Source organism: Diadema setosum, chromosome 17 (genome assembly GCF_964275005.1).
Source record: "Diadema setosum chromosome 17, eeDiaSeto1, whole genome shotgun sequence".
In the NCBI taxonomy this organism is placed as follows: domain Eukaryota; kingdom Metazoa; phylum Echinodermata; class Echinoidea; order Diadematoida; family Diadematidae; genus Diadema; species Diadema setosum.
This window is the reverse complement of record NC_092701.1, coordinates 29217854-29240552: the sequence shown is the minus strand read 5'-3', so window position 1 is coordinate 29240552 and position 22699 is coordinate 29217854. Positions and strand designations below refer to the sequence as shown.

General features: G+C 37.0%; 1 protein-coding gene across 1 annotated transcript in view; it reads left to right on the top strand.

Annotated features, from left to right (window-relative positions):
* The first annotated feature begins 1135 nt into the window (after positions 1-1135).
* LOC140240829 (ras-specific guanine nucleotide-releasing factor RalGPS2-like) overlaps positions 1136-22699 on the top strand; it is an 87663-nt gene continuing 66099 nt past the window's right edge. The window contains exons 1-2 of the mRNA XM_072320599.1: positions 1136-1286; positions 3241-3356. The gene's annotated coding sequence lies outside the window, so the exon portion shown is untranslated. The remainder of the gene's footprint in view (positions 1287-3240; positions 3357-22699) is intronic.

The following is a 22699-nucleotide window of genomic DNA, read 5'->3' as shown; positions in this document are numbered from 1 at the left end:
AATGATTAAGATTTTAAAAAAAAAAATGTCGCACTATCAAAACAGGAATATATTACCACCACCACATCTTATCTTATAACGAGCCTGTTGAAACACGCGCGTTTAATAGTGAACAAAGGTCTAAAGCGATATTGTAATATATTCGTGAATAAGATATGAACAAATAACTGCATTATTTGCAAGGTCGTGTAGATAGAGTGATAACGTGAGAAAGCGATGACTCTTCATTCGATAGCTCTATTTCTTTCTTTCTTTTTAAGAGACTGCGTATAGGCCTATATAAATAAATTATTTGCACTGTATATCATTCTGCAATGACAAACATTTCGGGTTTTCCCCCTCCATTATAGAAACTGAGTCAAAGGATGTGATTATAGTGGCAGCTGCATGTGGATGATCAATAACTCAATTCAGTTTTCTTCTCTTCTTCTTCCTCTCCTTCTTCGTTTACTTTCAAACAGATGGTATTGAGAGGAGAAAAAGTATAACCCTTCAGTTGTTGATGACGGCCATTTATACGTTGGATTTACTCTCTAAAAAAAAAATCGAGTGGAAATATTCACACTTAAAGGAGTGAATACAAAAAAGAGTGAATTTAGAGTGAAATTGGAGTGAATTTTGAGTGAAAATGTTCATTTTCACTCGTTTTGGAGTGACCGCAAGGATCACTCTTGAGTGAAAATGAACATTTTCACTCAAAATTCACTCCAATTTCACTCCAAATTCACTCCTTTTTGTATTCACTCCTTTAAGGGTGAATATTTTACCACTCGATTTTTTTTTAAAGAGTAGATTGCACTCAAATAATGAAAACTCAGCTCAAAACGACAATTTGATGCCTAGTATTTGGTCAAATTATATATTTTTCCAATATTGTATTATCATAGACAAAGGTGAATAATCACATCAACTCCTTTAGTTACAGCTTTAACGTTAGGCCTACTTGGATCAGGGAGGTTCTTCCACCTCCCTGCTTGGATTTTGTATTTTTTTTTAATACCTGTATTTGAAACATCGATAGCATATCGATAGCCTTAGTTCTTATCGTGATCGATCAAGCAAACATGTATCGGCTCGGATCGGAGCACATTCACACTGTTGTGTACGTACGTGCGTATGGACAGATAAAACCAAAACCACCCGGTGAGAATTACTCGATTTTTCTCTTGATAATCAGAATACCTTTTGGTATTTTGCTTCGTAAGCTCCTTCCGGATATTATCAGAGTCTGAATTCCGATGTCAAATTATGATCTATCCATCTGCTACGTGAAATTTAGTGCCACGGTGAGTGATCTCTTGACTAGGGTGTGTGTTACTGTGTAGAACAGTGCTAGCTAAACCCGACGTCGACCGAAAAGCAGTGGCTGCCTTGCGAAGCTCGACGGGGATGTTTACCAGTGCAGTATGTGTGCACTCGTGCAGTCAAATGTACACACTTTGCAGTGTGAGCCAATATGGTTCATTTTTGAAGACCTCAACGTATGCACTGTTTACTTCAGCTGGCCAGGAAAGTTTGGCCGTTCTGTATAAATTATGCACCTGTACTGTAGCTGTACCAAACTAAAAGTCCTGCTTTGTAGTAATAGCTGCAGTTCTTCTTCTCCATCTTCTGGTTAAGTCACGTCTGTGTATTCCTGCCTCCTTCAAAACAATTTAACGTTTTAGGCCTAACTGTTAATGCAATTAATGAATGGTCTAACACCGTTAGCTGATTATTTGTATCTAGCACGTAGCACATTGTGTCGCTGTGTGTGTTCACCTACCGTAATTCACGTCAAAGGCTTTCAAAAAGTTCATAATTAACTGTTAGTGTTAGGGTCTATAACATCTGTTTGACGTACTAACACTAACAGTTAGAATTAGCCTGATTCAAAGTATAGGATTATCTAAATGTTAGGTAAATAGATTGTTAATGGATTTTATAATATTTAATTATTAGAACCTCTAGGAGCATTTTGCCAAGTGAAAGGTAGAAATCCTAACTGTTAGTACTAGAATTTGTAGAAACCCTGGAGTTCTCTTGTGCATGCTGTAGATAAATCTAGTAGATATTCATTATCAACTTTGATTAAATAACATGTTTTATTTTAGAATCTAATTACACATATTTCACAGCATTGGGATTTATTATTGAGTATTCAAGATATTTCTTGCTTTGTGATCACTCATACATCAGGTAACTTCTTCTAAACAACAAAGACCGGAGTCAATAGGGAAAGCCCACCACCACCAGTATTCGGTCACCTACCAGAATTCGGTCACTTTCCTAATCACAAGCCAGCAAGTTCTATTGTCACAACACATGCAGCGCAAATCACATCATTCCACATACTGGCACTGTCATTCACAACAGGATAGTCCCCTGAATAGCCCCCTCCAAAAATCCATCCAAAATCTCAAATTTCGCCGTCAAAAAAGCAGAATCGGCGCAACTTTTTGAAAGTGTGTTTTAAGAGTCAGGGTCGCCGGAAAAGTGCTAAGAATCAAGAAATACGCCATTCTCACAAGAGAAAATCACACAAGTGATTTTTGCTTAAATTGCAAGCTCAGAGTGTGATGGTACAGTTTGTATCCGCAAAAATGCAAAAGAAAAACAAAATCTCTGTACATTCCAATGCAGTGACTATTACCTATGTACAGGGCTGAATGCAAACTTGTGCCGGCGGTGTGATGGTACAGTTTGTATCTGCAAAAATGCAAAAGAAAAACAAAATCTCTGTACATTCCAATGCAGTGACTATTACCTATGTACAGGGCTGAATGCAAACTTGTGCCGGCTTGCCGGAATTTGGTCACCAACAGGTGCCTCAACTTCCCCAATGCAATTTTGCGCCAACAAGGTATGGCACTGCACATTTTTAAGCGGCCTTGTTTATGGGCATTGACATTGAACGTGCATATCACCTGACCAAATTTTGATCGCGTTGACCGTATTCTGGAGTATTATCATGGTGATAATTTGGGGATTCTGTCAAAGTCTATGATGTATTTTGTGATGTATTTAACAAAATAAAATTTGAGATAAGAGAAATTTGATATATTTAACATACATTGTTGTGGATATGATTTTGTATGTATTATTTTAGTTAAAAAAATATTGCAGAAAAGCTTAAGTGACTGAATACGGTGGGTTTTACCCTACTGTTTCTATTTCGTTTGAAATGTTCCTAGTCATACAATTAGATAGTTAAGAATGTCATGTCATATTTTGTGCATTTGTTTGTTTGTGAATTCACAGGCCACCTAACTGTGTATTACTGCCAGTCCAGTCACCTTTGAATTTGTCATAATTCGGTCATCACACACTCTGCGGGATTGTTGTCGCTGTTGGGATGTGAGCACAAGTGGAGTCAGGTAAAACATGATTGTCAGATGACACAGTGTACAGTATGCATCAGTAAACAATATGGGTTTTATGCCTGTACAGTTTGATAATAGTTTGATATCAATCTCAGTTTTGTTTGTTAGTTTAGATCTGGTCACATAAGTCTGGTTGTCATGAAATTATATGGAGTAGATCTACTGTAAACTCTCCTTGATAGAGAGATTAAGCATAAACTATTCAAGAATCTAGGCCTCTGTATTACACATAACCTGACTTATTTTGTATGCACTGGTGGCTGATCCAGGCGGGGGCGCACTGGGCGTGCCCCCGTTATTTTTTGTTAAAAACTTAAGAAATAAAAAGAAAAAAATGGGGGGGGGGGGAGGTGGGCACGCGTACCACCTTTAATTTTGTAACATTAGCCATTCCCCTTTACGGAATTTCTGGATCCGCCCCTGGTATGATCAGTGCAAGTCTCCTTAAATGTAGCAAGATAGCAAACACAACTTGGCATGGCCTTATTACTCCCTCTGAAAAAAAGTAGATAAATTAAAAAAAAAAAAAATTGTGAAGCGGAGAGATTAACAAGAATATACACTCATCTACTGTATGCATACAGAAATAGGGAGGTGAAGAACTGCATACAGGTCTACTGGTACATTAGGTATCCTAGAGCTCACTGAAGCATGAAATGCTGTATGTGGCCTATGTCAACATGACTGCCTTTTTAGATGCCATCGGTTTTCATACCCTTCTTGTACGGTTGGTTGTACACGCATGACCTCTTACTGGCCTCTCTGCAAGATACCCAGTGAGAGCCTATGCCCAGTGTGAAAAGGTCAAAAGGCTACCTGTTGCAAACATGATAATCTCCCACAATGACTTGTAGGATTCCTTTCGTGACCCACTTCAGAAACATGTACATACACTTTATTTATAACAACATCCAGTAATCTGTCTCCTGCAATTGTATAATTGCTGAGCCTCTGATAGTGTTTGCATATTGCCTGTAAGTGTAGTGTATGGAGAGGGGAGGATATATTGCCTGAGAAGTTGATCCACTGGCTAGCTAGGGACAGATAGCATCGTGAGTGGAAAAATATCAAGCAGGTGTCGAAAATTTATACTCTACGGTGCTGTATATATGCACTATACATGTAAAGCATTGAAATTAATACCAGTACAGTAGCTCCTTTCTGTAATTTCCTCTATATAAGGTAGAAACTGTATAAAAAAAAAACAAACAAACCTTATGATTAATATGAAGTACCTCCATTCACCATGCACATACAAGTGTCCACCAAATTTGAGTGTGTATGTGTGTGTTTGTGTGTGTTTTCTCATTCTGTAAATTACTTGAGGCATCTGCATTGAAAGAAGAACCAAACACACACACACACATGCCAATATGTATACACACACACACGCATGTCAGCATTGTGCTAAAACTACTAAGAAGTTTTAAAGTTAGAAATGATAGTTTAATGGCCTAAAATTCTGGTATTCTTTAAGACATTTTGTTTCAGTCACAAAAATGACAAGAAAATAACTGTTCAACAAGAAGATTTAAAAAGAAAATAAACTTTACTCTCGAAATACTGTATTCTGTTTACCTGGTACAATGTAATACTAGTAGTTCGTGTGTACATATTAGGGTATTCCCCCAATGCACAGAGGGGAAGTCCCCTGGAACTCACTGTGTACAACTGGACATCCTGAAGATAACCAAAAGTTGATACCAGTCCATACCTTATTTCAGGACATAGTAAATTGTATCTGTGCAATCATGTTGCATGGGAACAGTCATTGACAGTACAATGCATTGTGATTCATGCCTGTCATTATCATTGTGTATTTCTGATGCAGTTTGCATGTGAAGTGCTTTTTCCGTGCAATTATAATAAAATTGCCATTGGATTGCTTGTGATTGATCACCTCGCTGGGAATGTTTGACACCACTTTGGGGACTTGAAAATAATTTTCAAAAAGTATGGTAGTGTTCTCAAGGGAAGTGTAGCCATTGGGTATTGTACAGTTTGTAGTGCTTTTTTTTTTTCTTTCATGCTCGGAATCAATTCATAGCTTAGAAATATCTAGCTGCTAAGATTCCATATATACAACGTACCAAGCTGTAATACTGGCTGCAGAAGATCATTTGAAACAAATAAAGTATTCTTAATATGTAGTTTATGTTGACAAAATGGATAGGAACTTTCTATTGACTGTACAGTGTTCTTGCGTTAAAAGTTTAATACAGTTAAGAAAAAAAAAAAAGAAGAAAAAAACAGTAACTTACATACAAAATGTATAATACTACAAATGGTATCATACAATGTACGAGTGTACATGTTCATTGTACAATGTACATATATGCAGTGTGATTTTACAAAACACACACACACACACACACACACACTCACACACACACACACACAAGTACCTGAAGTTTTGGACGAGTGTGCCATAGTTCATTTGAAATGTACGAATGTACATGTGCAACTGCATCAGCCTGTCCAACATGCAGAAGGAAAATGCAAAATATTCAGACTGGTAGCAGTTTCAACCTCCATGTACAAATAGTGAAAGTGACTTAATGGTGTAGAAATTTCTATGTATTGTGTATGACAAATGAACCTTGATAAGAAGTGCTTAGTCAGAAATCCCTCCTAAGTAGACTTAAAGATACGAATGTACTTTGTTCGTGACAGCTTGCATTCAGCACAACTGTTGTGTGCTGCCTACAATTGTAAATGGTGATCAATGCAGATCAACTTGTCATTATTTACCACGTATTCCTTCTCAAACTTTTTAGTCTGTGCCAAGAAGTTTTTTTTTCCCTTACAGAGTGCTGTCATTTTCACAACTGACAACTTCTTGAGGAATGTCATGTCCATTGTAGAGAACCGTACTATTCCCAAACATTCCAAGGTGTGTGCATTTTATTTAAGAAAGAAGCCATACAACATATTTGTAAGGTACAGGGTAACATGTACAGTATACACAGTATGTACACACAGTATGTACCAATGTATGTGCTCAGGAGTTTCTACATTTTGTACACCAGTTCCAGTGGTTCCACCTGTGCATTAATCTACAGTGTAGTACATGTAATACATGTACTGTTTTCAAAATGCTTAATGTCCTATAGCACCATATACTGTACACCGCACTGTTAGGGTGTGTTGGACATTGGTATTTTGCTTGCAAATATGTACTTTGATACATGTATGTATGTGCAGCACTGACACATACGTAGTGTAGCCAATATGTAGGCAAGGGAAGAGCAATTTAGTGTAATTCACAGAATTCACAGTTTATATTAAGTTGAAAATGCATGGATATCTGTCCATTACAGAGGGAAACTATGAGAACTACAGTGTATACTGAACGTCAAGAGTGTAGAAAACCCATCCACAATGCATATCACATGCACAAATTCATGTCATGCTCTGAATTGATGGGGGTGTACAACACAGAGTACCAAGCACACTTAATGTAGCATGTTTACATGTACAGTACACATACACTGTAAAATGTACCTAACACTAATCTTGGACTCGGCGAAGTTGAAAAATCCTTCATGCTGCTTTCCAGTCACATTTGAAGAACATTTTCAGAGTCTGCTCTTTATTGTAAGTATTTTTTCTCTAGCAATTTGTGTGTGGGAATCACGCAGAATCCCCATGCAGTTAGTCAGCCCTGCTTATTGTCCTGTCCTGAATAGACGATTTGTTACACTATTGATTGACCCCACTTGGCAAACAACAGGCATGAAAGAATAGCTTTGCTGTCCTCTGTATTCTCTGAAGATTTGTGATGCACAAGCAGACATGGTTCCTTTGAAATGACCGCCATTGATCGGCTTTGGGGCTGGAAGAAAACATGAATATTTCTATTCAAGTGCATGGCAGCATGAAAGATTTTTACAACACCCTTTAATTCTTGCAATATTGTACATGTATGCTTTTTCATGGATTCCTTGTCAGTTTGAAATTATATGAATGTCCTTAAAAGGAGAATGAAACCCAATGTATGGAGGGAATGTAGCAATATGGAGAATGAACATTTGCATAGTATGCCTCTACTTTACAGAATAATCTACCTCAGAATGCAAGACAAATTACCAGCATGTGGAAATTCAAATCTGCTATGATTGTTAACACATCTTTTTACAGTCTATACAAACATGTAAATTAAACTCTGTGCCATTGCAATTGCAATATTATCTCTCCTTTTCTTGAGTGCATAGAGACATACAGTTTTGTATGCACTACTGTTGTTACATATGCACTGTGTAGTAGTACAGACCTGTAGTAGTAGTAGTAGTAGTGGAACATATCAGTATAGACAAGTTTGGGGAAGACTACAACAATATGTGACGTCAGATATGGACAACTACAAATTGTATACTTGTGTTACATAAAAAAATTATATACATTGTAGCATATTTTCACTTTTCTAGCATTTGTGAAAGAGCACTTGACTCACCTCTTTTAAGAATCAGGGGGGAATGGTGTTACCCTCAACAATGTCAGTACTTAACAAGTCAAGGAAATGTGTACTTTTGATAAAAGAATAAACTTTGGTGGAATTCTCTTCATACTTTCTGTATCATTGTCCATGGATGCATGGCATCACAAAGTGTTGTTTGTCTTCTCACTCAGTGATGGCTGCAATGAAATTATCAACCATATTTGATACTATCAAATGGATTTTCCTCAAACTTTGCTCATGTGTTCTACTTATATTGATCACTGCATTCACTCAGTTGGCTACTATTGGGTTTCATTCCCCTTCACATTACAGGGCACCTATACTTTACAGTGCATACTTTATAGTTGATAGTTGATAGTTGATACCAGTATATTTACTCCCTAGAAAGTGTGGATGGTACTATCAAAGGTCATTTTTATAGTAGTGTCAATTATACACTCTGTGTGCATTGGTCTAGATATTTATAAAATACTTGATTAAGAGTGGTGACAGTTGCAAGTACAATCTGTACAATGTATACAGTGTATGGACCATGTTTGTACCCATGTATTCCATGTATATTCATGTACAATGTACATGTACAATGTACATTGTTTATACTGGTATTTGAATTTAAATTTCGTCATTAAAGCATTTTCCAGTTCTACAACAGGTGTACGCTGACTGTGTACACAGGTCTGTAGAATAATTATGGCTCTGAATAGAGAGGGAGTTGTGAAGACAATATTATACAATGTATCAGATGTCCACAAAATGACACTCTTTTCAAATGATTTTATCAGATTGCTGCCCTTTTCCATAATATTGAATCAGTAATAAATCTTCACTTTCTATTATGAACCATTTTCATTTCAGTGAAAATCCAGGTATCAATTTTTGCTTATTTCTTGATTTTTTTTTTTTTTTTTTAAGTATAAAACATTAAATTGATTTACTTATAAAGCATACATAAAATTTACATACAATCACATTACTGATTGTTTAGGCCTACAATTGTATGGCACTTCACTACGGCAAGAAGAACGAGCCACTATAAAAGTCTTTGAATTCGAAATTTCATTTTGAATTTGTGACATTTCATGACATCTCTCATAAGTCTGACATTGCATTAGGAAGAAAATTCTGTACGTCAGTTTTCATGTGGCATGATGCTGGAGATATCAAAGTGAGTGAAAACTAAACATGGATGTACAATGTTGTACATTGTATAGTGTCTTCACAATTTAGTGACAAATACATGTATTGGTCAGTAAATTTAAGGGTAAGGTTTTTAAAGATCGATGGCAGTATGAAATTTGGATGCAGCATTTGGAGGTGTGAATCATCTTTGGATGTAAACTTTGAAGTGGCATTTTGTGAGCCTCTTGAAATCAGTGATGAAGAAAAGATGCAACTTACAGGTGTATGATTTCTGAAAGTGATGATAATTTTTAATATTATATGTATGTAGATTATGAAATGGCTTTAAAGGTTAAATTGAATTCAAAATAATGTGTAGATTTCCCTTTCCCTTGCTAAAAGTCAGCTCTTTTAAAAGCCTGTATGCTGTATGTAAATCAATTCTGGCTAGAAGTTGTTTCGTATTTCCTTAGATGCCTTGCCCAAATAGAATTTCCACCAGCTCGGGCGGGTAGGGGAGTGTTTGCGAAGTCGAGCTGAGTCTCATCATGTCAAAGCAGAGATGGAAAAAGATACATTATGGGCAGCTGAGACATGACCTTGAGTGGAGCATCACGTCCACGTTGAGCCACCAAAACGTGATTGATTGGAATCTGTGAATCTGTTCTCTCAGCACCCGCAATGGCGGTAACAGATGTGTCACGGTTTTCTCTCAGTCACTCACAAATTAAAAGTGATTATCATGGGTGGACTCTCCACACAGTTAGCTATTTGACGGTGAGCCTTCTTTTGAGATAATACACGTGTATCTTTCGTTCTCCCGCTTTATGATGAATAAAGGTTTAAGTGTCATATCAAGGGGTGATGGAGGTGAAGTTATTGCCACCTACATTATGTACAATGTACAGCAGCATTTCATTTGTTCACTTTCCTTTCATTTAAGAGTGTGACAGCCATCAAGTTGTCATGTTGGTGCATGCGTAATTGTGTATACATGCTTAAAACATGATCAGAGTTTTCTGTATTAAAACTGCTTTACTGATACAATATTTGGACTACACATAATGTTCTGTAATTTTTAGCTGTGCAGTTGATATTTGAACCCTGTGATTGCAAATATTGAAAATAGTCTACAATTTTGTGGCTGCTTCTGTGAATTTCAAAGTATTTCACACCAGAGTCACGTTTTAGTTGACACCTACAATGTACAATGTTTTATGAAATAAAAGTTTGGATTTTGTTTTGTCGTGATCAGGGTAAGATACTTAATTTGTGATATATATCTCCAAGAGTTGAAATGGCTGTTGCTTCTTGGCAAAGTGCAGTTAGACTGATTTTATGCAAGTATGTTGTTATTATGCAAAAAGTAAATTTTTGGGGGGTAATTTTACAGCACTTCACACCTGCAGAAGAATATCTGTGACATATTTGTTGTCGAAGTGCAGTTACAAAGAGTGAGTTTGCAGCTGTGTTTCCATAAAGGTGATTTCACATCTACTGCTGCTAGACAGTTTGCACAAATAGCACTGCTTACATTGTGTAGTGATAATAATCATGTACATTGTCTGCTAAATTTCTTTTAAAAGGAAAATTGTGATATTAGGTGAACAAAATGATGATATGATATTACATATCATACATAATGTATCAATCACATATTCCTGTTAGACTTTTAAAGAGTACAATGTAGATTATTTTAAGGGTAAAAGCCATTTTGGGCATCAATTCTATGTCTGTTCATTTTAATTTTCACGTTTAATTCATTACCTACATTAATGGATTTTACACTTCTGTCATTTGGCAGACATACATTGTACAATATGTAATGAAATGTGCCAATTTCTGTGTTATCAGTAGGACAGTACTTGAATTTTTCAATACCTATACATGATCGGAAAAAAAAAAGAAGTCATTCAAAATGGTTTACTGTAATACTCATGACCACAATATCTACTGAGGAACCTAATGAAACAAGTGCTTCCAAAAGCTGTTCCATACAGACTATGTATTAATGGAGTGTCTCTGAAATTCATTTGTTGTTTTAGTTGGTTTAAAATATGCATCCAGTGAAAACTGATGTATCCATGTCCAAATGATGGCTGATTGAAGTGGCACAGTTGTAATCAACCTGTGTGACCTTGATCAGAAAAAAAGTTGGCCATAATGGAAACACACTAATGGACTCCATTACTGTGTTACTCCATTACTGTATGGTACATGTGAAAGCGCACTTTACCCTTAACTTGTGTGGGAGAATGTAAAGTCAGTGTACAATACACCAAAATACAAAGTGTGTAACCTACATAATCAGGGTTCTCGCCAGGAATTTCTTCACGCTTGTCGGCATTTATGCGCGCTGTTCTGGGGGTGGGTACGCGAAAGCGCGGAAGCCTTCGCTAATGCTCAATACAACACAGATAAATCGCCGCTAAAATGCCACTAAATGCGACATTCTCACGGAGATGTAATGAACGTTGTGAGGGGCATATTCTCACAGAAACAGTGCAGAAACTCCATACCTTATGTTAGCGGCAGTTCCTAAATAATACCGGTAAATGAAAGAGAAGTAGGTGCCGATGGTGGAGGTTCCGATTTCTTTTAGGCCTTTCCTGTTTCACTGTTGCAATAATTAGCCGCCTCTGCATCGCAACAACGCGCGCCGTGTTGCTTTCTCGCCGTCTGCTCGACCACGTGGTAGGCCTATTGCATGCAGATGCGCGAGAAGCGATCGAGAACTTTCGGGACATCGTTGCACTTTCCTTTCTTGGTATACTGCGGTAGTTTGGCCGTGACATCAAAGAGATATCCTACAATTTTAAATGTAATGATGGTCATTATTCCGAAGGTTTGTTTAATCATAAAATGAAACGATTCATTACTGAGTACTTCGAAGGTTTGTAATCGAAAACAACAACAACACCAAAGGTCGGTACTACAGATGAATGTTCAAAATAAAACTGATTTCGTTCGAAGATTAACAAGCATTTTTTCTTTATCATTTTCCGATCAACGAACCTTCAGAAAGGAATCTATCATCTATCATCGTTATTGTTTCAGAATAAAAAACCTTCAGTATAAGAAAACACCGTTTTGGGGCCGTTGTTGTATTCCGAAATTATACTGGCAGAACATTCGAAATAACAAAACTGATTTCGTTTGGATATAAACGAATATTTTCTCCTTTATAATTTTTCTATTAACGATCATACAGAATCAAGAATGTAGAGTATTATTTTGCCATTATTCTGTCGGAGTAACGAACCCTGAGGGTAAGAAAACTATAACCGTTTTCATTTCTTCTTTATCGTTTTCCGATTAACGATCGTTCAGAATTAAGAATCTAAAGTAATATCGTTATTCTTTCGCAGTAACGAACCTTCAGAGTAAAAGAAAACTAACAGTTTTGGGGCCGTCGTTTTATTCTGAAATTTCACTGACGGAAACGTTCGAAATAACAAAACTGATTTCGTTGTGAAATGAACGGACATTTTTTAAAATCATTTTTGGATTAACGAACCTTCAGAATAAGGAATATAGCATTGTTTTATCATTAATCTCTCGGAGTAACGAACCCTAAGAGTAAGAAAAGTGCAACTGTTTTTTTGGGCAGTTGTTTTATTCCAAATTTCACTGGCAAAACGTTCGAAATGACGCACTGATTTCGTTTTGAAATTTACGGACATTTTTCTTTATTCAATTTTCGGTTAACGAACCTTCAGAATAAAGAATCTACAATTTATTATTTCATCATTACTACTTCTGTCGGAATAACAGACCCTTATAGAGTACGAAAACACGCTGTTTTGTGCCGTCGTTTTATTCCGAAATTTCACTGACAGAAACGTTCGAAATAACAAAACTGATTTCGTTGTGAAATAAACGGACATTTTTTCTTAATCATTTTTTTTTTTTTGATTAACGAACCTTCAGAAGAAGGAATCTAGCATTATTTTTTCATTAATCTGTCGGAGTAACGAACCCTCAGAGTAAGAAAACTGCAACCGTTTGGGGGCTGTCGTTTTATTCCAAAATTTCACTGGCAAAACGTTTGAAATGACGCACTGATTTCGTTTTGAAATTTACGGACATTTTTCTTTATTCAATTTTCGGTTAACGAACCTTCAGAATAAAGAATCTACAATTTATTATTTCATCATAACTACTTCTGTCGGAATAACAGACCCTTAGAGTACGAAAACACGCTGTTTTGTGCCGTCGTTTTATTCCGAAATTTCACTGGCAGAACGTTCGAAATAACAAAACTGATTTCGTCGTGAAATGAACGGACATTTTTTCTTAATCATTTTTGGATTAACGAACCTTCAGAATAAAGAATCTAGCATCATTTTATCATTAATCTGTCGGAGTAACGAAAAAAAAAAATGAACCTTGGTGGCGATAACTGATGCTGGTGTAGAGAAAAACAAAGACAGCTCGCTCTAAAGATGCTTCCTTCTTTCAGTTTATTTTCTCCCCAGTCATTCTTATCGTTCTCCTCCCATGAACCCCTGCCATGCACGGACGATGAACAAAACAAAATGTTACCGACGCTGCAATGAAAAAAAAAAAGAAAAAAAAGAAAGAAACACGTCCTCGAAGCAAATTATCTACACTTTTCAAGTTGAAAAAAATTGATGTTCGTAATGAAGAATAAAAAAAAAAAGCACGACCTCAAGCAGTGGGGAAACTTGATATCATGGCTTGTGGAAATTTCCACGAAAGCCAGGTGTCAGATAAAGAATGTCGCGCGTACTGCCACCTTGCTTCAGTAGTCGTAAACAGCGTGTACATAGCATGTAAACCAACTGGGAATATTGATGAATGATCAGCCATTTATTTTCTGCCCATGAAGGCCCCCTAACCCACCTTTTAACAAACCAACCCAGAAGCACGTGGAGCATTACGTACGTTGAACTTGAAAGACCATCATGACAGAATTACTATAAATTTCGGCCCGGAGAAGGAAAATGGAATATTCACGAATGACGTTTACAAATCCATGGAAATTGAAAAGGCTAAAATGGAACGCATAACCCACTGAAACTACCAAAACCTAAATAACAATTTGCATTTGCTTACTCCATCGCACGTTCTTTTTTCTTTTCTTTTTTTAAACGAAAAATGGAGTTAATTTTCTCTCTGCGGCAATGCTTTGAACGCATCTAATTTTGCATCATTGCCGATGGCCAGCTTCCTAAAGAATTGATACGAATCCTTTCAAATATACGAAACAAAGTCTAAAAATCCTGGATCCTGGCGGTGAATTTCGATGGTATTATAAATCCTGCTCACTATCAAAATTTAATCATCAATAGTTCCTTGCGCCATTTTACCAACCAACTGTAACTGTTCCTGAAAATTTCATCCTAATCTGTTCCCAAATTTTGACTTATTTTGCGAATAGAGAGACAGACAGGCAGACAAACTAACAAACAAACCAAAGCAGCCAAAAAAAAAAAAAAAAAAAAAAATACAACCTTTGGCGGAGGGGGGCATGCATTTCATATCGTTTGTTTTTGCGTAACCCGACAACAAGCGTGACAACAAGCGAGCACGTGTCAGCCTTCCTCGGCCTCCTTCCCTCTCTTTCCGTCCTCTCTCTCCCTCTCACAATACACTGTACCGTTGTACACGCAGGCAGTGGCCGGCTGGGTGCTTGTGCATGTGTGTGTGGATCCCAAATCAGAGCGCATGTGAGTGAGCAAGTGTGTGATGTGGTGTGTATCAGCTAGTACGTCGCTCTGTTGTGTTGAGCCGCGTTAATGTGATCGGTGCGGTGACTGCGTAGATAAATTTTTGCGCTTGTATTATAAGTATGTAAACTGCTGCTGCTTTCAACATCTAGCATCTTTTCTAGCCAGATAATAAAGATCGAAAAAGGCGAGAAATTGGTCCGAACTTAGCTCGTCAAGCAAGTTACCCTTGTCGGCAAGTTCACGCGTGGTGTTACCCTTGTCGGCAAGTTTTACCCTTGTCGGCAATTGCTTCTTCAAACCGCACGCTTGTCGGGGCCGACAAGGGTGATATACGCTGGCGAGATCCCTGATAATTATGTACTCCGCAACTTGTGGAGTAATTGTGAATGGCTTTTAAGCTATTGAGGAATTTAAAGGATGCAAGAAGACAAATTGTGCCTTTGTACTTGTTCTTGCTTTGAGGCTGGATAGACTAAAATTGCACACATGAAATTGAATTGCATGTTATCTACTTCATACAGCAGGAAGAGCCAGTGTATTATACTTCATTCACTCAACAAATTCAGTGTAATTGACACGACTTGGATATTTATGAGCTGATATTAGATGAAACACTTATGTCTGAATTTTATTTGGTTTTTTTTTTTTCTCTTTTGTGCTGTGATGTATTGTATGGAGAAACTGTTGTACAAAATGCTATAGTCTAAAGCACCAGCCAAAGGAATCATGATATGTTTGTGTTTAACACAAACAATGTTGAAGATGAAACTGCCCTGCACAATACACAAACAGCATACCAAAAGAGACAGAGAGGGGAGATTAAATAACAACTTCCCTTTCTTTCGTTTTGATTACAATGTAAAAATGTTGAAATTTACACAGTGTAGGTTTCGATTGCAGTTTGATTGGACTGCTTTAAATGTATCGAAGAAAGATGAGTCTTTAGAATAGATTTCATTTGCATTTTGCATAGCAATTAAAAAAAGTAATGACACATACATGTACAATACTACTGCAGTCATAAATCTAATTATTATGGACATGGCATTGAAAATACTGATCATGATTATTCGTGAAATTGTTCCAATTGTATTGCAGTGTACTTCTCTAATTATCATTACTATTATTTCTGCAATGTTAATTTTCATTACTGAAATTGCTATAATGTAGTAGTCAGTCATTGGTTGTTGCTGCTAGAATATCTCAATTTATGTGCACAAACTTGTCAACATTATCAGTGACTATTTGTAGGTATTTTCATTTCATCTTGGAGGGGATACTTTGTGCTTAGGAGAATCAAAGGTTTTAAAGCACATTTTTAACTTTACAGTTTGTAATTAATAATCATTGATCCTCACTTGCTTAGTAATGTACACTTATGTGCACTAGCAATGGTTTTGAAGGAAGTGGTGTAATCAAACATCGGTCATTCCAGGGAATTGCGATTGCAAGTGTGTGTCAAAATGTACACAATAGCAATGGGTGTACAACGTGTACCTTTGAACCTGGCCTTTCTGTACCTTTCTCTATTCAAGCAAGCTGTTGGTACAACTGTATCTGTCTCATCGTGTACTCACTGTCATTGGCAGATATGGGGGGGGGGGTGCAGGAGAGAGGGACAACACCATATCACCATGTCAATATTTGAGTCCTCTTTCAAGATAAAGGGTGTTAACATTGCCCACTGAATCAGGGTGTTTTCAATGTCTCGTTTGACAGATTTATCAGTCCATTTTCTTCTTACAATGTGATAAACTTCTTTTGTTTGTGTGAACAGGACAGTTTGCCCCTGCATAGCTCATGAGATAGCCGATGATACAGTGGCCTTTAGCAATGAACTGGGGTCATCAGAAATTCCTGCAAACCATGTGTATTTGGCTTTCTAGTATATTTCAAGCTCGTATGATTGTGATCAGCTTTGGGCATTTCAGTGAAATGTATCCATATGAATAAATACGCATAACATGTGTAGCAACCTGGTGTCAATCCATAAAGCTTGAAGGTGAATAAGGTTCATGGTCTTCTGGGGAATTGAAAGGCCTATACATGTACATATTGCAGGTCTACCGTTTGAGGTTTGGGGAAAAAACCCTGGAAAATACCCTCAAAATAAAAGTAAAAACAGAACAGTGGACAGTACAGGTTGTTGCAATAGGACGTGACACAAGGGCATTGATACCATTTATGTAGTCTGCAGTCATAGCGTCAGGAGAATTCATTGACAAAGAAGATAATAGGATAATGTACCTACAGCTTTGTCTGTGGCATCATTGATGCAAAGTATTATAATTTTGTGTGCCCATTCCAACATGGAAAGGTGGGAACTTCCTCTATGAGAGAAAAAAAAAAAGGATGGAAGATTTTAGGAGGTAGAAGACAGACAAGACTGAGTGAGATGGAAGAGTTTAGAGACTATAAATGGGGCAGGATGTAGGTCATCCCCGCACCAATATTGATCAGTGGCTTTCCCCCGTTGGAGAAAAGTCACACCCCAAGCAAAGCTGTTTCCCTGCTGGACTGTTCTAATGGATTGGGTTCAGGTACTTTGAAACTGCAGCTGTGATTTTTTTTTCTCTTTTCTTTGCCTTTCTTTTCCTGTTTGTTTCCTTCATTTGATTATATGGCAGGTAAAGGGCAGGATTTTTTTTTTTTTTTCATACTGGAGTTAATGTTAAGACCATGACAGTAAACCTATTATTTTCAGAGTTTATCAGTGGTGACGTTTCATTTTGTGTCTTGATAGAAGCACCTGTATTGATATACTCCATCATGTGGAATAGTCTCTATGGAAATTTAAAATTTCAAAATTATCATAAAAACATCAAAGACTGCTGAAATGACAGTTATAGAAATGAGTGGCCGTAACTGTAAGCATTGAGCTTCTTTAATGCCAAGTCAGGATTAACACTGTCAAATATTGTGTGTGTGCATGTTTGTGTGTGTATGAGTGTGTACAATGTACAGTATGTATAGTGGTACAGTGTAATTTGTAATTTTTGAAATGTGCCATTCATACCTCAATACGTTTTAGAGCTGCCTTGATGATGTATTTTGATAGATCTCAGTAAAATTTTAATCCTTGTCCCATTTTCATTTCTCATCAGAAGCAGATATGGAACTCTTGCTGGGAGAAAGCGTGATATATAATGAAAAGGATATAAATAACCCATTTCTCGGATGCTTCAAGCTACTAGCAGTTTGAACAATCAATGCCCATGAAATTTTACCTGTTATCATTTTATTTGAGTCTTATTGCAATTTTGATGACTTCCATTTGTGTCACTAATAAAATCTTTATGAGGGTGCATGGGTAATATTAGATGTAATTTTTCCAGAAGTATGGGCAGAATATATTCTTCTGGGCGTGGAGGTTGATAAACAAAATTATAACATTACCTCTTTTGATCCTGGCCACCACAGAGACACATTATTCTCATATATGCTTGTATCATGTGCGTACAGTTTTACATGTTGTTTAGTTTGCAAAAAGCACCGACTCCCAAAATGTCAAAAAATAAAACCCTCATGAAATATACGACTTATACAATGTTCATGTGTCTGTATCAAAAGCAGGTTGATGTACTGTTTAGATATATCAGAGAAAGAGAGGGGAGAAAAAAACTGCCAAAAGTTTACCCCCACTTTTTATGGATGAATAAATCTTTTCTTCAGATTCTTTGCTCATGAGGCAGGCGTTTGTAGGACTACAGTAGCCGCATCAGATCCAAATCCTTTAAATGACCTGTTCGGGGTGTAAATGCATTATTTGACGTTCTATTTTTTTTTATTTTTTATTGCTTAATATGATCAAGTAAATTATGATCTAAATTTGTTCCAGAACTTGGGCTTCTATGTTAGATCCAGAGCAATATTTGGCATGAAATAACTTTTTTTTTAAGTCAAAATTTGATTCATATTTCTGAATGGTGCTGCTGGATGCTTATTAAAAAGAGTTAGTGTACTTGCATTTACCTGATCAGATAAGTGAAAAAGAAGATGAAGTATCAACATTGAAATGTCAACGTCCCTACAAATCATTAAACATTTCAGAGTAATACTTGATGTGCACATACACGCATGTGTAGGTTTTCAGCAGCTCATGTTAGGCAAAGAGATTAGGCAAAGAGACTGGAACCCATTTTACTTCAGCATGATGTCAAGCCCTCATCTCCTAATGTTTCTCATAGTTTGTGTTCTCATGCATTTAATGGTTGCCAGCTAGGGTAGGTGCCATTTAATGCAGCATGCCCAAGCACAAAATTCAGGTTGATCCATGCAAACAAGCTCAATGGGGTATGTACAGTAGTATCCTAGCAGCCACATGAAAACAAAACAAACAAACAATGTGTGTTGGGTGGTATATTCTTGCCCAGCGGCTTTGAAAATCCACAAATGGGGTCTGGTGTAGGACCTTATACATATGTACAAATGTACGTCTGTAATCCCCAAAGCTGTGGCACGTGATCATATGGAATGGACTGGGTGATGAAATGCATGCTTATTGTGGTCCATTCCTGGGATGACTAAGGCTTGTGAATCACTGCTAAAGGTTTCCAGCAATGTACTGATGCATATACACACTACCGGTATTTCATTTTCAATTCAATACATAATGTTGAGTGTTTACAGTAGATAATGCGAAATATGCCCACATACTGGTACACCACACAAAAAGTTTGAGTGGCATTGATTGGATGTTTAACTGTGAAGTATTTTCCTATCTCAAAATTCAGGAGAATTGAAAATGACCTTTCCAAACATAACTTCATTTGAACATTTTCTCTGAAAATATTTTGTTTTGTGTGACAGATAAAGAATTGCCTAAAATATATTGCAAATTTGTAGAAGCACGCAGTTACACCTGCCTCCACATGAATATACGACAGTGTACTACTACACATGTTTGAACTTCATGAGTTAAAGAAGTAAATATTCTATTGTAATGCTACTAAATTGGATTATTAGCATCTTGCTTTATCATGCACATTGTAAGTACAATATGTACATGCCCCTTTCAGTGAATATTGTATGCTGCTTCTCAGTTTGCTGGTTGCATAACCTCATTCTATGATGAAAATATTTATAATCAAATACTTTGTAAAGTAAATAATGGTCAGCATGGGCCTGGCCGCATCATTTTCAGAAAGTGAGTTACTTTTAGGTTATGGATGCTGGGTAGGATATGAGATATTCATGGTATACTACAAGTGTACCTCGGTTCCAAGGAGTTGTAAATAATTGACATAAATATCAAGTGAATGATGCAGTATGGGAAAAATGGAAAATAAATTAAGTAGGAGAAAGAGGAAGAAAAAGATGAGAATATCATGTACAATGTATGTATGTTCATTTCATGTCTTCCGTAAATTAAAATGATAGCCTCTGCATGAGCAAATCGCTTGTGCAAATTGACACCGACTGCAATTTTGATTTCCATACAGTATATTTGATTTTGCAAACGAGATAGCATTGAAGGGACCAGTGCAGCCTGGCGTGGGAAAATCTATACTCCTGCTGAACAAAGCAAATAACAGAGAATAGACCCCATAGTACTTTAGTAGTGATAATATATTGCTCTGGATCTATAATGCAGCTGAACTTTGATCTCCATGACAGCTGACCCCAGCTACTATATTTCAGTGCAAGGTTATTTGCATTCAGTTGATGTAATGGGCATATTTAGAAAATGATGTGACAGTGTCAATTTCTTGATGCTTTCTGAATATTATTTATTATCAAGGGGAATAAAGTGATGAAGAGTCTTATAGTCATAGATGAAAAAACATAGTACCAGCATCATAGTTATTGGTTGTTTGATCACAAAGTACAGCATGACAACTTTGAAGGTCAGTCCGTGTATGTAGCTCCATGGTCAATCTGAAGGTTGTGCATATATATACATTTTGTACAGTATTTCTGTGCCTGGGGTTGGCTAAGTGGCATTTTTATGCCTCCATGCCCATCCCTCCATTCCACAAGTGAAGAAGGTAGATATGTTCGTGGATGCAGAAGAACAAGGTCAAGAAAATACCAAATGCTCAAACAGGTGACCTTTTCACGATTTTCTTGTTATTTTCAATGGGTGATATTTGTTTTCGTACCAGATACCAGGTTACTTAATTCAACAGTGAGTACATGTACAATCAACAGCTTAAGTTACAATTGGCTTGAAATGTTGAACAAATATACAATGTACATATTAAAAAGACCTACAATCCACAGTTGTTTTGTTTTGTTTAGAGTTTTTTTTAAACGGAATACATGTTAGCACTTGATGTATTGTTTGGCCACTGTTGTTTCAGCTGGTTAGTAAAATACATTTCCTCATGAGATGATAATAAAGTGTATACATTCTCCTGAAGAATTAATATCATTTATATGGTGAGTTCACAGCTTGGTGCTGTTGTTACGACCAAAATCACTCTGAGAATGATCGCACAAAAGAAACAATCAACTAATGTTCAGGCGGTTTATTAACAGTGATATTGTGGGTACAGACTCGTAATCGGTTTTCACATCAGTACAATAATGATCAATAGAAACAATTACAAATCGGTAATAGAATCACTTACATATTATGTTATCAAGTAGTCCTTTGAAAATGTTCAGATACGATGTTCGATGCACCGATGAATGATCCTTGATGCACCAATGAATGATTCCTCCGACGTAACTCCAAAGGCACAGGTTGCATTAATCCACAGTATAAATCCGGGGTAAAATCCACGGTAGATGTCCACGGTATAATGTTCACAGCGAAACGTGTAAAATCCAGACGTTATGACGACCACGTCCAGTTGATGCGTTGAATGATGATTCACTTTAGAATGTCCAACGAGGAATCCAGCCCGTCACAGCTTTGCCGTAATAATGTCCGTTGACACTAAAATATGGAGTCCATCTCCAACGTAGGCAAATTAATTCTCTGCAGGCAAAATGTCTCCCAGGCCTTATCTCCACAAACACAGTTTGTATAGTAGGTCAGCAGGTAACACAGGACTGACTATAACAAGTCGCTTCAGAGCCAGAAGTGACGTAACTCTCAGAGCAGAGGTGTTGGGTACTCTGCCTACCTCAGAATTTCTCCTGCTTATATACTATCCATTCACCCCTTTCTAGTACATTCTGTAATTTTCTCCAACCTGGGGCCACATACCTGAACATACTAGCAAGTCCAAATTCCAGGAATCCTGGATGACTCACTGCCTAATATGTGCATAACATCATTGCCAAAATTAACTACCAATCACATTGGGTTACAAGGGCAGTGCCTCACTCAGCCAGCACTTCCTAGAATTTTCTGGAATGGGTTAAATCATTCTAGATTGAGTGAGCTATAATGTATTTCCTGTCACATGCATACATGTACTGTAGCTACATTGTATACCATGTAAAAATTCTCCACTGATCTGGTCAGCCTGTATGTACTATATCTATATCATATAGAATGTTCTCCATTAATCTGGTCACCCTGTGTACATATAATGTACACATTAAAACAACCATGCATACAGCCTTGATACATTAAACATGTGTGTGTACATTTGTGACACTGTGGTAACACTCTAGAACAGCAAATAGTGACTGCATGTATATTAAATAGCCAGTGTGTGTAGTATATTTCAAGAAAAACCCATCACACAAATCTTCTTGCAAGAATGACCAACATTGTGGTCAGTCATGCATTGTAAATTCAATTTGGTGAAGTTTATTATTGATGTTCATTCAAACTGAACAAAACTCAAATGTTAATGCTGACAGATATACAATATGTACAAGTTGATGCATTCATGAGACCACATTTTAAGTCATCAGACAGTGTTATTATATCTTCACTTTTCTAAAGTGCAGTTCTTTTCTAAAGTACATGAAGAAACCAAAATCCCCCATTGCCGTGCAGCCATTTCGTATCTCTCACAACTATCCACCAGAATTACTTAATTCATGCGGCAATACCAGACTTCAGGTAGAGAGAGAGAGGACAATTTTCATATTAGCTGCATCGATCCCAGCCAGCAAAAATTATCTTTCTCTAGCTGGCTGGGCATAAACACACTTGAGTT